Source organism: Cimex lectularius, unplaced genomic scaffold (genome assembly GCF_000648675.2).
Source record: "Cimex lectularius strain Harlan isolate CLEC.00 unplaced genomic scaffold, Clec_2.1 scaffold76, whole genome shotgun sequence".
Lineage (NCBI taxonomy): Eukaryota > Metazoa > Arthropoda > Insecta > Hemiptera > Cimicidae > Cimex > Cimex lectularius.
Window position 1 is genome coordinate 92,311 of NW_019392636.1, and position 18,758 is coordinate 111,068.

Genomic DNA, 18,758 nt, shown 5'->3' on the forward strand with positions numbered 1-18,758 from the left:
CCCGTTGAGAGTGTTCAGGGTGAGATTTGGATTTTCCGATGGGGGAGGCTCAGTATATTAAAATGGGCAACCCCCATGGGAAAGTTAGTTTCGCATATTGACACCCAGATTCGCTGGTGCCTGTAAAACTTTACACCGCCCTAACCATCAACTCATGGTTTACTGCCCCTGTACACCGTCTAAACAAAGCTAATGCGACTATCTATTTCCCTGAGAGAATTAGACTATATATACTAAGTAATGCTCAATGGTATCTACAATAATGTAATAAATCTAAGAGGGGCAATTCACAAAAAACTACTATGCAACTTAATCCTTTTTTAAACAATAAAAGTATTTTTTAAGGATTAACTGTTTTTATGACCAAACGATATGAGCATTTTATGAAAATGTATAATCAAAATGATTCGAAGAAAAGCAATTATGCTAAATTTTATTTGTACCTCATATTGATTTCAAATTTGCTTTTTAATCATTCCCTGGTTTATATCAGTTTTTTGTTTAAATTACTATTTGTTTAATAACTACTTGACTTCTATTCAAAAAAAATTATATGAAGATTTTTTTGTATATTCTTACTTAATAATACTAAAAATATTACGGAATTTTAACGTATCTCAACATGTTGTTCGATATTGCTATACCAACATAAAATGGCCTGAATTTGATGTAGGCAAAAAAATCGTAGAAATGGTTTTAGTTAACGCAAATTACCCACAAGAAAAAAAAGGAAAAATATAGAATTCTAGACTATCAAATAACTATTCTGAGTTAGTAGAACTAAGAGAAATTGTAGGGTGTTAGCGTACCCAAGAACAGTTGGCAAATTATGACGAATTAGAGAAAATGGTTAACATTTTAGTACACCCAGAAGTGTTTTAGTGATTTCAAAAATAATTTTATTGTAGGCATTAAGAATCGTAGGATTTCAGGGGTACTCAAAAAGCAATGGTTGAGTACTTAACAATTTTGTGTATTTGTAGACAGAATTTAGAATTTTGGTGTATACCACAACAATCATATATAGGTGTGCTAAAAGCAGTCATAGGTTTTTGGTGCGCCCAACAAGATTTAAAGATTATGTGTTATTTATAAATAATTAAAGATTTTGGTGTATCCAACAGCATTCGTAGGATTTTATTACCCAAAAACAATCTACGATTTGTTGGGCCCAAAAAGAATCGTAATATTTTGTTTTGCAAAGGTTTAAGAATTGCAAATAGAATTTAGCATTTTGACGTATCCACCAACAATCTTAAGATGTAAGCTGCCTAAAAGCAATCATTGCAGCAAGGATTGTAATGCGGTCAAAAAGATTAAGGAATTTCATATAATTATAGATAGAATATATATAATAGGTTTTGGTGTAATCCAACAACAATCGTAGGATTTTAGTTTGCTCAAAACCAATCGTACGATTTTGGCGTACCCAACAACGATGGGTATGATCGGAAACAATAGTACCATTTCGATCTACCAAAAAACCTTTAAAGATAATGTACAACGGTTCGGATTTTATCCAAAATCAAGTAAATACGTGTAACCCCTCAAAACATAAATTTCATCATCCAACCTTGGAACATTCGGCTTCGCTTTATAAACACGTCTATACTGAAGACCTACAATCCAATCCTACAATTGCATTTCAGAAGTTTCCCTAATTTGTTCGGTTTGCTTGATTGTATTACCGGATGAAGGGCAGTTAGGCCGGGACAAATTGATACAGCGAACCCATCCCAATACCAGTGCGAAATTCAAAATAATTATATTAAAATTCATATTGACGAATTATGTTTTGACATATTAAATCACCGACGACGAATATTTTGAAGAGTAAAATCTTAACGACTTTAAAAGACAATATTACTTCCACTTAAACCGCGCGTTTTTTCCCCCTTAAATACACACTATTCTACTAAAAAGCAATACTGCTGATAAACTGAGGACGAAATGATAGGATTACATTTATTATAATCAATGTTGATAATTTTAACTTAGAAACATATTATTTTTCCTTCAATTTGAACTTAGTTTGAAGAATTAATTTCGATTAACTTTTAAAGATTTAATTTATGAATTGTTTTTAGTTAATGTTTTTCTCCATTTTCGACCTAGTTTTCAACTAATCTTTATTATATCTCTACTAATGATAACTTTAATGTTGAATCCGTTTACGTCTTGTTTATAACTGTAACGCGTCAATTTAACAGATGAGCATCCACAGACTTCAGGCTGGACCTTGTCAGTGTCAATTGACCCACCGGTCCAATTATCGTCGAGGGAGTAAATAACATCTGCGGTGGTCAACAGTTGAACCAAGAAAGGCAAGGGGGTTTGGGACAACCACTAAAACCAATCATCATATAACTCTCTAATTAAATAACAACCCATCTTTAACACCGCGCATTTAAATTAAATTAGTTCCCCCTGATTATGAAATAGTTCACAAATCCCATTTTAAACAATGCTTTGTGCGGGAAAGGCAATTATACGGCGTTGTGAGGGGTCAAAGGGCACATTCTTAATCGCAGGGGCGCCCCGGCACCTTTGGGTTTAAAAAGAGAATCTCATGGCAAAGGATCAGACACGTTTTATGTATTTTACGAGATGTGCCTTTTATTGCAAATAGGAAGATTCTACAAAGGAGTCATGCTTTTATCCCTTATTATTAAGCAGAACTATTTACCAGATTTATTATCAGCCTGTTACTCCCCTCATATCACATTAATAATTCAACAGAACTCATTATCAAGTGCATATATCATTCGCAAGTCGGCTTAATTAAAGCTTACATCTTGGGTCCTCAATCATCCAACGAAACTATCGCATTGTATTTTCATTGTTATTACCAATCTGCATATAATTAAAAATTCTTGAATATAATACAATGCGGTTTTTACTTTTATGGACAAACTAAATAACCTTTTTTTAGTAGTAACTAATAAAAGGGGGTGGCTCAAGGTAATTTTGTCTTGGGATGTACGTGACATACTGTAAAAAATATAGGCCTAATATTTTTAATAATTCTTCGTTCAGCACTCCTAAAACACCGCTTAGTACGAAAAATAAGGCGATTAACATACTAAAACATATAATAAAAAGAGAATGATACTGTACAAAATTAAACCTATTCGTTTAAATGATCAATTTAAACGAAAAGCCAACCTGTTGAACATTGCGGAATCGTTCTCACAAGCCCCTTTAAATTTATATGACAGGCAAATCCCGAACTTATCTTCCACCTCCAAACGGAATCGATTCAGGGGAAACAATTCCGACTCGGTGGTCCGTTCGTCGTTTAATTTCGTAAAAAGTTTCACTTGAATAAAAACACTTTATTTGGGGGAGAAAAAGGAAAACTTTTTCTTTACAAGCATTGTATTGTAACGGAGGGTGGACTACCTCAAAGGTTTAATAGTATAATTTCAAATGTATGAATAAAACATTATTATGAATATAAGAAGGAAAACTCCGTGGAAACCCGGTAACGGTGAGACACCTATTAGAGGAATGTAATAAGTTAAGAGAGTACCGAGAACGGTGTAACCTACCATCTAATCTGGAAATAGTTCTTAAGCATAACAGTGACTTCAAAGAATCTTATTAGGTACTTAAAACTGATAAATGAGTATGGATACATGTAACCAACCACAAGTGGTATATCTCCATTTTGCAGTGTGAATGTATTTTTATTAGCGTGGGTGATGAGTTAGGTATGTCTGGGTGTGGCTGTGAATGAATATCGAGTAGCTCACAGGCCCGCCAAATTAGTTTAGATAATTATATATTTGTTGTCTGATGTGAGGGACAGGTCACCGCTATCAAGTAAAACGAGATGCTGCGACCTCTCTGATGTGAATGTATTTATTAGCGTGAATGTTTTGTGTAAATGGACGTGGATGTCGAGAAATATCGAGTACTCCACAAGCCCGTCAAAAGGAAATTAGTTTAATGGATTAATGAAATTCTGTGGATACTGTATGAATGTATTTATCAGCAAGAATGGAAGGAATTTTATTTAGTTGTAGAGGCAGGACCTCAGTCGTGCAACTGTACTCTGAGCCATGCCAACCGTAGATTAGGTAATCATTTTCTTAGAGTGAGTAGGTATTGTTAGAGAGTCTGTAAATATTGAAGTATTTTTAACAAACCACGTGTGGGATGGTAGGAACGAGCAACAAGACACTCTTCTGTTTGGTCGGTAGGAAACAAAATTAAAAAAAGAGATATAATGAATGAGATAGAGGTAAAGTTGAAATGAAACAAAGAAAAATGCGAGAAGCTTATATACGTGAGGTGCCGGCAATGATCCTAGTAGTTAGCCGGTCGAGGGGAAAAAAAACGGAAAAATATCATAGAGAAAAACTTTTCAACACAGACAAAAACAATTTAAACAGAGTTTTCTAGTTGAGATGGTAAAACAAATGAATATTTTTCTAACATAAAAGGGTCAAAGAGTTCTCACCCCTGAGTATAATTAATAACAAGCTTATTCCAAAAATCATAAATATCCTGTGAGAACGGTAGAGCTCACCTGCGAGCAAATCTCATTAATTTCAAGATTTACATACATGGGGTTGAATTTAAGCTCTAAACAACTTATATGTTTCAGGTTGTTTTGAACGACCTGATCTCACGAGAATTTACATTTTCAAAGATGAACCATCTTAATCACATCTGTGATTTGTGATAATTGCCCGACCCAAGAGGATATCAACGTGTCATGGTTATATACGGAACCCGTTAATTTTACGTAGTATTGTCAAAGAATCGGGGAGGGGGGACAGAATATTTTCACGTATGTATATTTGATTCTTTTTTTTTATTTAGCAATCAATACCACCCGATAGAGAAGCTTTCAAGTAATAATACTAACGCGGGGAGAACGGAAGAATCGACTACCCTTGTAATTCTATAGTCAGCGGTGTGCTTTCTTTGTATTGAATATAAAAAAAGACAGTATTTTAAAAATATATTGTATTTGCAGCTCCAAAGCCCTATAGCACGCATAATAAATTTTCACAATTAATGTCTTAAAATCAACTTCGAATTACATTTAAACATTTCATTATTATACAACACTTTTAGTATAATGTGAAATGGCTATACGAATCAGAAATCAATAGGAAGACTACACACTGGTCTACGTACTAATTAGCAAATATCAGAAATGTCTCACGAAAAATCCAGGGAATATAATACTTAGCCACACACTAGTGAAGACCACCAAGAAAGAAAAATTAAATGCATCATATTTCGTTATAAAACATTTATAAATAAGAGCAACAGTTGAAATGGCCATTTTAACCATTTTATAACGTTTAATCTTTGAAAATGTTTCATGAAGGGCCAGTGTAAGCATCGCTCTGAAATGGCCGCTTTCGTAGATTGCCCACATTGTTCTGTGTGTTCTTGAAAATCGTCATTAGACTCGAATAAAATCAAATGTCGCAGAAAGGGGTTGAAGACATCCCTCCAAACGGAAAGTAAACGGTGTAGAACGCGTGGCCCAAAGTGCTTTCGCATGTTAAGGTACAATACCATTTTCCCAACAATAATTATAGTGTTGGCTTTTTCGTGGTGCAAACCGGCTCGCAAACCTAGTTGGTGAATGAAATTGATCAACATTGAACAGATAAGAAATATTTCAGGAAGAACTGGGATTGATTTATTTTCATTTAAAATACAATACTGCGAGCAATAGTTCCAACTCTAATAATAATAATCCTTAGAGACATTCTAATTAAATAGCTGTTTTAAAAAAACGAAAAATATGCATTTCCACTAATCAGTGATAGTCACATGGGACAACATAAGGATGCACTACTTTAACTTTTGGTCCATAAACCTTATTGCAAACGCTAATGACATTCACTGGGGTTAAGTAAAAATATATTAATAAGTAAAAACAAAACCAGGGTTCAGACCATAACTCCTCCCCATAGAATGCTGGATAACACAAATAGACTAAAGGAAAACCATTTTACAAGTAAGCTATTCCAAAAACCTTAACTACCCATCACTTAAGCCGGGAACACACCTGATGCGACGCTACCCGATGCTACCCGACGAAAATCCAAAGTCTATTTTTCCATAAGGTTAACCCGGGCACATCTGCCCGATGCTATGCTATGCTACCCTACTCTACGCTCTGCGATCCCCACTGTCCAAATTTTCGTCGGGTCGCATCGATTATAGTCGTAGACAAAAGAGCCGGACACTTATACTTTTAATCAAACTACATGTATTATTGCCGTTATATTGGCACCATACTTATTTTAATATAAACCAAATTAACAGAGATCAAAAATGCATTAGATTTTATTTTTTAAAAATTATTTTAATAGTTTGGTAGAACATTGATCAAAACACCGGAATACCAATTTTTGATATAATGAATTTAACTAACAATTTATTACACGGTTTTACTAATAAAATTTAACTAACAATTTATTTCATGGTTTTGCTCATAAAAATTAAACCATTTTTGTCGAGTAGCGTCAGAACAGGACACTCATATTTTTTGAAGCTTATTTCAAACTATGTATATGTAATTTTGTCGTTATATTAATTACAACATTCTTATTTTAATACAACCAAAATTACTCGAGATCAAAAATTCATGATATTTTATGAAAATTATTTAATTGTGATTGTTGCAGAAAATTTATCAAAACACCGGAATAACTTTATTTAAATTAATTAAGTTTAACGAACAATTTATTACATGGTTGTGCTCATAAAATTTAATTAACAATCTATTATATGGTTTTGCTGAAAATAATGCATTAAGAACTAAATATGCGTTGCGATTGTGATACTGATTTGTGACACTCTGCGGACTGTACGTGGCGTGCGCTTGACGTCGTATAGATGTGCACACCGTACCAAAACGTGACAAGGAGTCGGGTACCATCGGATAGCGTCGCATAGCATTGCATCGGGTATGTTCCCGGCTAATGTTCCTCCACTCGATTACTTCCAACTCCTACTAACGTCCATCGCCCTTTATCATTAGTATTAGGTCGGACTATAATAGTTTAACATGCTAAAACCGCTATCCAGTAAAAAGGGCCTTCTAACGCCAGAAAGAATTCTGACAACAAGAAGATAAAAACATTTGCCCAGACACCGCATAGAACTATGAAAGTAAGAAACCTTCATCGGGTTCCCTTTATGATCATGCGGATTAGCGGAGCCATGTCGAAGACTTAAAGAGACATCGGGGAAAACTGCCGAAGGAGAAAGGTCATGGTATATGAAAGCAATGCCAAGATCCAAAGAGAAAACTTGCAAATCCTATCCAGTTAAAGGGGCCCAGAACGACCTCTAACTCCAAAAGAATCAGGATGAGACGAAAAAATATGCCTAGATATCTCTAAAACTAGAAACTAATCCTGGTATATCTATGCTGAAACAGCTAAATTTGCAAGAATCTCAATGTTGAGAGAATATCCCAGGGCACCAATGAGCTAACTCACCTAGATACCTTTAAAAACGCCAACGTTCTTTGTAAAAATCACATCCGCCACCCCGCCATACCTGAGGGAGACCCCATACCGGCGGACCTCGGTCTCTAGACTGACCTATTTCCTTGTTTGGGTGAAAATGGAAGCATAACGCCTCGCTCTAAACGAGGGACACGAGGAAGGTTAGGGGTATTATATTTTTCTTCTCTATATTAATTAAACTGACCTAATCTAATCGGTCTCCCCTTGCTGGTTATTCCTTTTCGTAAAATAATATTATACAATCAAGAATAGCTTGTGTCGCACGTAACCCTTGCATAACTGACAGTTTGGGGTATTCGCTCTCTTGAAATTGTGCAGATAAACTGCAAAGTTTCCATGCCCCGTAAGCATTTGTGTGAACCAAAAATCTGGTTGAAGGTACTGTATAAAGGAATACATTTCATAGGGCGATAAGACAGTCGAATAACTAAAATAAAATAGTTCTTGATAGCGATAACAACTGACAAGAAAAGCCAGGTGGCGTTTCCAAACCTTATAACATAGCATCGTAGTTTTATTATTTTTTTAAAATCTAGTTGGGAAATGAATGAAATTCTAAGATGTTTGTCATGTCATTATTTCCTATTCAACTACAATGGATTAACCTTAAACTGGTCTTATGTAGATACAACAGATTCGGTATGTCATTTTATAGGCATATAACGAAAATTCAATGTATACCATTGAAATCATAAAATAATGAAAAGCAAGCCTGTAAAATTATATGTAATTTATTAATAATATAAACAATCGTAATGGCACGTCTAATGGCTTGAAACAAAACGCTGAAATATCCAGTATCTATCTGGCTCTTATGGAGTCTCTAAGAATAGGAGAATTAACGACCCATGTCAGATCCCTATTGGCCCTGGTCAACAACGCCCAACGAGTCCTGAGAAAACATTTTAGGCCGTCCTTACAATAGAATATTAGACCTTTTTTAATCCAGAATATTGATTTCTCGGTTTGTTGCTGAATCCTTGTAATTATCTTCGGACCAAAAATCCTATGATTACTAAAATGTAATAACTCGCAGATATTCATGAATTAGTGTTTACATTAGATTTCAATTACTTCCTTTGAGAATATTAACGGGGACCGAAAAAATGGATATTTAAAATAAGGGGGTAAGGATTCTACTTGATCTAATACATCCAAGATGTTCAAGTTGGGTTACTTTTAATTGTCTGTAATCAATCAATATTACATATCATCTCCCCAAAAAGCAACACAACATTTACAAATACACAAAACTGATTGCCCGATTTACATATTCAAGAGATAGAGTTCAATTTTATAAGAAGCAGTAATGGGTGACTATCTCCACGAATTCGTACACCAATGGCTTAGCATTTGGAAACACACAGAAATTGTCATAGAATTATCTTCGCTAAGCGGCATTCAAAGGGTGAGCCGACAGACAAAACATCATTTTAATTAAATCGCTAACAAACTTCGAAACACGCTGTTCACGCGAGACACCGAGAATTATTATTAATTTGGCCTTTTGTAGAAATTTCTACTAGGGCATTTTCTAAGAATTAAGGCCAAAATAATAAAAGGTCTCGAAATTCATGCTTACGCGATGCTAAACCAGCAACGCTTCCAAGCTTGCTGGAACTGTATAAACAGGCTGAGGATTTTTTTATATATAAACGTTAATATTATTGTAGTATCTATAATACCATAATATATTACACAACCATTGAATTAATTAATTAATTATTCAATGGATACATTATCGCAAATTAATAATTATGAAATTAGTCATATTTTATCACATGTGCACGTCATATGTACGTATTAAAACTTCTTCCATTTAGAGGGCTGCAGCAATCCAAGGACTTGGAAATAAAGCTTATTATTTTTCAATAAAGAAAAGTACTAAACAACACCAAATAATGAAATATTTAAAAAATTAATCTCCTATAATATTGAAATGTATTTATGATGAAATGATACATTAGCAAATGATCACGGGTGAGGCCAATTAGAAATAAAACACTTACTTCCTTTCTAGTGCATTCGGAAATATATCCTCTTCATCAGAATATTGACATTTAATTTTCAAAATTTATTAATAGTTGTTCATATTTCTTAAACTTTTAAATTATTAATTAAAGTTTCAATGTTCAATCAATGTTTCGACGAAGAAGATATATTCCTCGAAAGTTCGACGATAGATTGTTTTCTTTCTAAGTGACTTCACCTATAATAGTTTTTTCTTAATTACTTTAAAAGACGATCATACAGATCACTAATTATATCTGATATAATTTATGTTTAAGTATTGATTAATCCTAAGTGAACACAATTGAAGTTTTCGTTTCCCTGAGTTTTACCTTTATAAACTTTAATATCCAGCTGTGTTCCTCGTAATACTACTTTATAAATGGGAGAATGCTTAATAAGCACTAACAAAATGCTGTTAATAATGAGAAGAAGCTACAAGAACTTGCTTGTTACAAAAAAATGTTTCGATTGATCAGCTCAGGAATTTAAAAACTAACGTAAGTCTATTGCTTTACATTGATGAAGTATTTCTTTATAAAGTGAGTAGAAATAAAGAAGATCAAACCTTGGATAAAAGAAAACTACGAAATTATATGAACCCTCGGGGTGCCGATGTTTTTGAAAAAAAGCCCATTTATAAGTATGTCGGGTTCGAATGCAGGGCCGCTGGATTCGAACCCAGGACCTTTACCTTACAGTGATGAACGCCGTGTCAACGCCTAAACCGTTGCGGCCACCGACGCCCCCGACAATATAAATGTTTAAAAAAATTTAAAAAAACAGTAAAAAAAAATATGACAGAAAATAAGAATAGCGAAGGGAGAAAAACTTTCAAATGAAGCGAAATTGAAGAACTGGATGTTAAGCACGATTCATTTAACACATGCAATAAAATGTGTACAAAAGTAAATGAAGTGAACCTCTTATTGGCAAAAACGATAATGTCTTGACAAACTAAGGAGAAACTACAGAAATAGAAGGAATATTATAACATCTCTTTAAGGATAACAAATATATTGACCACGGTGTCAAGTTTGATGATGGCGTAGATATAATTTCACTATCGAAGAGTGGCAAAGCCCCAGGCCCTGATAAAATATACATGGAAAATTGCTTAAAAGAACAATCACTTTCCCGTCTGGTCGATTTATACAACAGTATCTATAGAAGTTGAACCATCCCATGGTACAAGTCCACTTTGATACTACTTCCGAAGGAACCTAATGCAAAAGGTAGTCATGAATGTCGGCCAATCAGTCTGATGAGTCAAGTACTCAAGTTCTCAATTAATCGGAAGTATGAAGAGACATAGGAAATACTCAAGTTAAAATCAGTAATAGATTCGGAACTAGAGGCATCATTTGACCTTCACAATTAGATCAGTGATATCTCTATGTCAATAAGGATATTTTTGTTTGCTTCATTGATCATGAATAACTATTTGATTCAGTGACACGGTAACCATATTAATATTCCTAAAAAACAGGACTTGGACAATCGAGATTCAGATCGATTAGAAATTTGCATTGGATTAATTCATTTTGGTTTTCGGAATACAAGAAGTCAATTACGAAAGGGTTTTCGGCAATATTGTAACCACAACTTTTTAATACCCAGTCATAAAAAATTTTCCGGAAAGGTCTTGAAAGGCAATATTGTTCGTATTAATAATATAAGGACGACACTTTTTTTATTATTTTTTTTTTTTTTTAATTTTTTTATCGTCTGTGGTACGAGAGTTTTTAAACGCTAAAGCCGATATATTGGGTTGTCCGGAAAATAATGCAGGATTTTGGTATTAAACAAAAAAAAAGAAACTAGTTACTTTAAAGCAATGTTCTTTAATCAAAATAATTTCCCATACTCTCAATACATTTCTCCCAACGTGTTGGTAACTTATTAATTCCGTCTGAGTAGAATTCAGAATTTTTAGAATTGATAAAGTCAATAAATGCATTTTCCAGTTCCGTTTGATTTTTGAATATTATGTGTTGTAAGTAGTGGTCCAGGTGTCTAAAAAAATGGTAGTCAGTAGGCGAGAGGTCCGGAGAGTAGGGTGGGTGAGGCAAAGTTTCATAGCCAAGCTCCAATAATTTTTGTGACGTTACACGTGACACATGTGGTCGAGCGTTGTCATGCAACAAAATGGGCCCTTTCCGATTGACCAAAGAGGGCTTCATTACTGCCAATTTCTGATGCATGGTATTAATTTGGTTACAGTATGATTCAGCATTGATGGTTTCGCCAGGATTTAAGAAGCTGTAGTGTATTAAACCAAATGAAGCCCACCATACCGTAACCATTACCTTTTTTTGATGAGTTGGGGGCTTTGGAAAATGTATTGGAGCTTCTCCTTTGTCGAGCCACTGTCCAGAACGTCTAGTGTTATCGTAGAGAATCCACTTTTCGTCACATGTAACAATTCTGGCCAGAAATGGGTCATTTTTGTTTCGACAAAGAAGTGATGCACAAACATCAAAGCGCTGATTTTTTTGGCGATCGTTTAATGAGTGTGGAACCCAATTTTCGAGTTTTTTCACTTTTCCAATCGCCTTGAGGTGGTCAGCGACGGTCGTTTTACTGACTTTGAGTTGCTCTGCAAGTTCTCGAACAGTTGTTTTGGGGTTTTCTTCCACCACTGATCGCAGAACATCATCATTAAGAGAGGAAGGCCTTCCACGACCTTCTTCATCTTCAAGGCTGAAATCTCCCTCCCGAAATTTTTTAAACCACCTTTGCACAGTGCACTCATTAACACAACCCTCGCCCCAGACTTGGTTAATGTTTCTAGCCGTTTGGGCTCCGCTTCGGCCGAGTTTAAACTCGTAAAAGAAAATCGTACGAAATTCTCGCTTTGACATTATAAGGATGACTGAATTATTTCCAAGTAGCGGAATGCTACAGAGGTAAACAAACAATATCATTTGGAAGAGGATTAATAAGTGTTGACATTCATACAAATGAGTAATCCTGTAAACGTAAACAGAATATTTTATATAGATTTTTTTTAATGAAAACTTAAAATCCTGCATTATTTTCCGGACAACCCAATATTCGCATTCCTTGTTTTCAAGAGAGGAGTCATACATTTTCCAAGATGTTTTAGGTAAATTTGGAAATCCATGGAATCTCTGGTATTGCTGATCGTGTTTCACTTCATAGCTTTATCAGGTAAAAATAAAAATAACAAAAATTTCACAATAGCATGTCCGCCTCTACACTAAAAAAGCACATTATTCATAATCTACCATTTTACCTTTAAAGATAATTTCCATGTAATATCTTGTACATGTACATTAAATTTAAAAAATAAAAAGCCCTTTTTTGTAAATTAGAGCATGTATCATAAGCTATTAATTTGGCCATTTTATTTAATGACACAATTTTTATCAATAATTGATCACTTTTGTAAATTATTTTATCACTGCGTTAACTCACCTGAGGAAGGATTAAAATAAATCCGAAACGCTATTGACTGAAAGAAAAACTGGTTGTTTTTTTAAGATGACCTATTATCACACCTTCGAGAAGGAAAAATCATAAGTTAAACTGTTGAGGTCGAAATATAAGAAAACATTGATTATTTTATCGTTCGACTGGCGACTAATAAATCAATTACTCAAATCAACTGGCGTTTGTATTTTCCTTCACTTCTTAGTGTTGAACATGGTCTGTGTAATTGGACTTTAAAAAAATAAAAGATTTTCTGACATAATACGTTTCTCTTAGAAGATTACAGTGTAAAATAGTTTTACACTGAGTTTCATCCAACTAGGAGTGGAAAATGTGTACGGATTAAATAACGAACACTTGCAATTTTAATTGTTAGAACTAAACAAAGAAAGCTCTGGGAATCAAGCAGGAGATGGTGCAATCTTGTCCCAGCAAATTAACAACTACATTAAACACACGATAAACACATTTGCTTGACCTTAAATCTATTGAGTTGAAATAACAATATCAGATTAATCATTAAGGCTAGAAATTCTGAGAACCCGTTTGTTTCCCTTGTAATGCATTAACTTTATCACTAATTATTTTTATTTGAGAACGAATTCGCTTCTTACTAACAATGCAGTTATGTCATAAAGGGGAAAAGAGGCGCAAGCATGTTGGCACACATTGAAAACAATGTACTACATAAAAGACAAGCTCAAGAAATTCATTGAGGTGGGGGGCAATTCCAATTAAAGGGCCAAGCCAAGAAAATATCAATCAAGAGTCAACAATCAAGGGAGTCCCTGGAGTGGCGGCTCGAGAATTTAATTCCGGACATTAATATAATTAAACACATCCGCCTCAATATCAAGTAGAAGACATTCCCTATAATCCTTCGTTTTTACATAATGGTAAATTTGATGGCACAAAAGACTAAAAATGATGCTAAGAATACGATACAAACTTTTGTAAATAAAATAATAATCTAGAGAGATTTCTGTAAATGCAAACGCTTGCTTCTCTTGTATTATAGTTTAATTGTTATTTATACAAAATATATATATTTAACAAAAATTTTGTATTATTTATTTTTCGATTATTGAACCTTTTAACCGTTACTGTCATTAATTAAATAGCGACCTCTTCCTAACCAAATCTTAGCCAACAAAAGTATTCCTGGATCACACTATATGTTGAAATACAACATAAATCTTTTAAGCCACTGACTGGTTTTCTTATTTGATGCTACGTCAGGGTGAGAAGTTTATTCTCTAATTCAAAAGGTATTACCAATTTAAAAATTTCATCGAATCAAAAAGTAGTAAATGTGTAATGTCCATTAAAACTTCTTAAAAACGACGAGGAGAAGCAACAAAGTTTGTTTCCACCCAGGATCGAACTGGGAACCTTTCTCAGCAACCCAAGATCGCATCACCCGAATACAAAAACAGGGCAAACTTTATACACATACAATTCACAAGAACATAAGTTAATATAAAGGTAAACGAACTCAACTGGTGAGAATGTTACGCAAAAGTTTTGTGATTTGGCTTTCCTGAGAAACGATTCATCAACTTCTTCGATCCATGTTGCGCAGGCAAGAATGAACACAACTCTAAAGAGAATTTAACACGTGCAGAACAAAGAGACTAAATTTTTGTCTTTAATTTTACCACCAACCGTCGACTATGCTCTTAATCTCTTACGGATTAAATGGACAGTGATTAACTATCAATAATTCATTATAATCCGTCCAATCCAAAAAAAATCAACGAATCAGTTTAAATTACAAACACTTAATGAATTGTTATAAATTGAAATAGCTATTCTTTTAGTGGCTTGTAAATTGTTAGTAATTAAAAAGCCCAAATAAAAATTTTGCCTTATACAGCTTTAAACCTTTACGATATGTTCCAATCATCTAGGTTCTAAGGCATTATATTATTGGCAATATAGTCCCATTTTTGAGATATTATGTTTAAACAGACGACAGATAATACGGTGTAGGTTTAATGTCAAAATCTTGCTATTTATCAAATGAGACCAAATTTTCAAACACATCCCAGAATTTCCGTATATTCTGAATTAAGGGTTGAAAATATTCAATTTGATAATGGTAAGAAAAGTCGTCTAATGTAATAGCGCATGGTCGTTACCACGTACGGGTACTGAACAGTCTGAGAATCTTTCTAAAATGTTATAAATGGAGAACAAAAAAGGAGTGGAAGAACTGAAGGCCTTGTCATTAATTTAAATTAAAAATATCTTTATATTAAAAATGTTTTGTGATATAAGAGCTGTTATAAATGTGCTTATAAATATCAAAATGTATAAGTATTTAATGTAATATACGCATATAAAACCAAAAATAATGTTTGAAAACTTATATGCATTGATATGCTTCCAATAAACAGTCTCAATTACTTCTGTCGTAGCTTGAGAGTTGGTTAATTGTAGCTGTTATCTTTGTTTTGTTTTGGTAAAAGATAAAAATATTTAAAAATTTCACTTAATTATAGGCTGGCTAAATTTCTGTGATGGTATTCAACAATAAAATTGATTCATATGGAATGGGTAATGTGGATGTAAAAAAATATATTTGGAGTCCTTGGTCAAGGATTGAACAAAATCTACTTACGATCGTCTAACCACTTTCGATCACCATAATAATTAATACATCAAGATAATTGTTATAACTAGACTTCTTTATATTTTAATATAAAAAAGACTGGCCCAGGATCGAAGGACCCATCGTCTCTCTTTATCTTAGAAACAAATATTTAAAACATAAAATAAAAAAGGCAAAGTACTTTGAATTTACTGAATTCTGAAGAAAAATGCATTTAACTCAAGAGCTAAGTTTACACCGAACACACAAACAGCTTGTAATGAAATCTATTTTTTGGTTATGTATATTATTTAAAAAAATTTTGTTTCCGCCCAGGATCGAACTGGGGACCTTCTGCGTGTTAGGCAGATGTGATAACCGCTACACCACGGAAACCGTTGGCTATGTTATTTTAGTATTTCAACACGGTCATTTCCTCTTAGTTTTAGTTGAAATACTAAAATAGAATTTTATGTCTTTTTTCTTTAGGAAAACAGGATCAGTATTCGTACATGGACACTGAAAGTTATGATTACAAATTATAGTTAATTTTCAATATTAAAAATGCTTGCGAACTTTTCCACCTCTAATGCATTCATTTTGCATAAGAGCATTACATTAAAAAAAATTAGGCAGTGAGATAAAATATTGATGATCAGGCGAGAAAAGTCACTTTCAAAACGCTTTCAATAATTTCTTATTAATTAATAAATGAAGGTAATTATTTGTATGGACTACAGCTACATAATACATACATCAGAAATAAAAAACTCTCGTTTCCGCCCAGGGATCGAACTGACCTGCAGATCTCGTAAACGCTAACTGCAATATTTTAGTATTTCAGGACGGTCAATTCATTGTAATACACATTAAAATACTAATTATTTCAAGCCCCTTATTGATGGCACATTGAATCTGATACATGAATAAAGAATCATAATTAGTCTTAATTTTTAAACTTTATCTTTTATTTATTTTGAAATTATATTTAAATTTAGTTTAATAACCTACTCCTTCAAACAGGGTGAAAATATTTCGGGCCCAGAATTATGCCGTCTAACCATCTTGCTGACAATTCGAAGGGGTTTACGATAACCTGACAATGCGAATATTTAAGTAGGCCAATTACTCAAACCCGTCAAAATATGTAAACAAAAAATATGTACACCAAGCAGAAAAATTAGGCAGGAATTGCTGTTTTGATTTTCTCCCAGGTTACATTTTTAACAGATTTCTAACAACTTTTTTTTTTTAAATGTAAATTTCTTCGAATTGGAAAAACCATAAAACCATAATAAAAAATCCATAAAAGGTTGAACTGTTCAACGAATTTATCAAATAATAAATAAATAAACAACAAACTCATGCAAATGTTGATTCTCGCAGAATTCTACAATGTTAATAATATTGGTCACTCCCAGCCAGCATAAGAGAGCATCGTGTTTTCCACTGGAAATTTAACATTTGGCTAATTGAAATTCTACGTTTTGGACTTGTAAACATTGTTTTGTAAATTTACCTTACTCGTTCATTCGTTAAAACTGACCCAAAAAAGCCTTCGACAATCCAATCAATTTTTTGAAATAAAAACTCGTATGTGCGTTGTAAATCCAATCATCAATAACACAAAGCAAATAATAACAAATAATTAATTATGTTCATCCTTTTGCATGCTAAATGAATCCGTTTGAAAAACAACTGCAACCAAGTTTTCAAGTCATATTTATACTTTTCCAAGTCAAAACTAATTGAATTTTATTAAACCAATATCTCTATTTGCAAAACTAATTGAATAATAGGGGTATAAAAAGTAATAACTGTCATGCCTGAACAATAAAACTATGCACAACCTCCTTCCTAAAGATGCTTAAGTTGTCCTCACAAACTAAGCTCAACTTATTCATATCAATTATGCATTTTATCTTTTTTTGGATTAATCTATGTTGAAATTAAAATGAACGTGATCAATGAAAAATTAAAAATATAAAAACGTGCTCCAGGTCCCGGCAGTAATTTTTTGCCAGTTTTAATGAATAAAAATTCAACATTTGTGCCTCAGCCCAAGGAGAGTGAATTAAAAGACACAAGAAAAAAGGCGAAAAATAAGACATCCCTTCTGCACTGGAGCCCTTAATTTAATGCTATAGCTTCCTAATTGGAGATAAAGTCCAAGGGATATGAGTACAGTCCTGTATCGAACTGGAAAAGTCTTTCCACCCCTTCTTTTGCAGGATATTGGGCATCCCGGCATGACTGTACATAATATCACCCTCGTTCCATTCTCATTTAAGTTTTGCGTTCGCAAATCCCGTTTTACATGATAATAGATTACTAGTATTAGATGGATCTTGAGAAAATCAATTCAACCTAGTGAAAAGAACAAAGTAAACAGCAAAAGCGGCAAGCAATTTCAAGCCCTATATCGACTATTGCCAATATGCAAATAAAAATATTTGGTCGTATAATAAGACGAGACACAAATGAATTTTAGGTTAGCAATAAAATTATATGATTATTTTTAAACCTGGCAAGCAATTAATAAAACTAGAAAATAAAAACATTTCGGACTATGAATTAACGAATCAGGCAGAAAATGATGAAGATAATCTATTTCGCTTTTTCCGTAAATATATATGTTACACAGGAAGATATAATTAAAAATTGTCGAGGGTTCATAGCCGTTAATAATTTTCGCGTTTTCTACAGGTGATCCGGAAGAGTCTCTTAAATACTGCAGCACCATGCGGACTGAGTTGTGCGAAGAAGGGGTCGGTGATCAATTTTTGCCCCTTCCGCCTTAAATTTTTTTTCCCATCCCCGACGAATAATACACCGTACCAAATTACCACGCCGGATGTTTACCGCGGTGAGACGACGGCATAGCGTGAACGTTCGTGGATCGATTCCAAAACGAACACTTGCAGTAAGAGGCAACATCACGCGAGCCGATTTGGAAAACAAACTTTTCGTTCAGATGAATGAACAGTGTCAAGATCCCCATAAATGTTGGTTCGATCAATTTTGCATAAAGTGTACAACAGAAAGTCCTAAAAGTCGACAAGTCCAAAACAAGGTAGAAGAAAAACCATCAAAGAACCATAATGCTCGCATATTTGCCAGAGGGTGGAATGTCGAAAGATACTATCAATTTCATCATAGGGAAGATGAAAAGGAACAATAGCAGGCCC

The 18,758-nt window shown here is 33.7% G+C and overlaps 1 protein-coding gene and 1 non-coding gene across 6 annotated transcripts in view; both read right to left on the reverse strand.

Annotated features, from left to right (window-relative positions):
• The window catches only part of LOC106669791 (liprin-beta-1), a 137,223-nt gene that overhangs the window by 90,485 nt on the left and 27,980 nt on the right, over positions 1–18,758 (reverse strand). The window lies entirely within an intron of this gene.
• Trnav-aac lies at positions 15,894–15,966 on the reverse strand. The gene has a single exon. It is a non-coding gene; the product is annotated as a tRNA-Val (tRNA).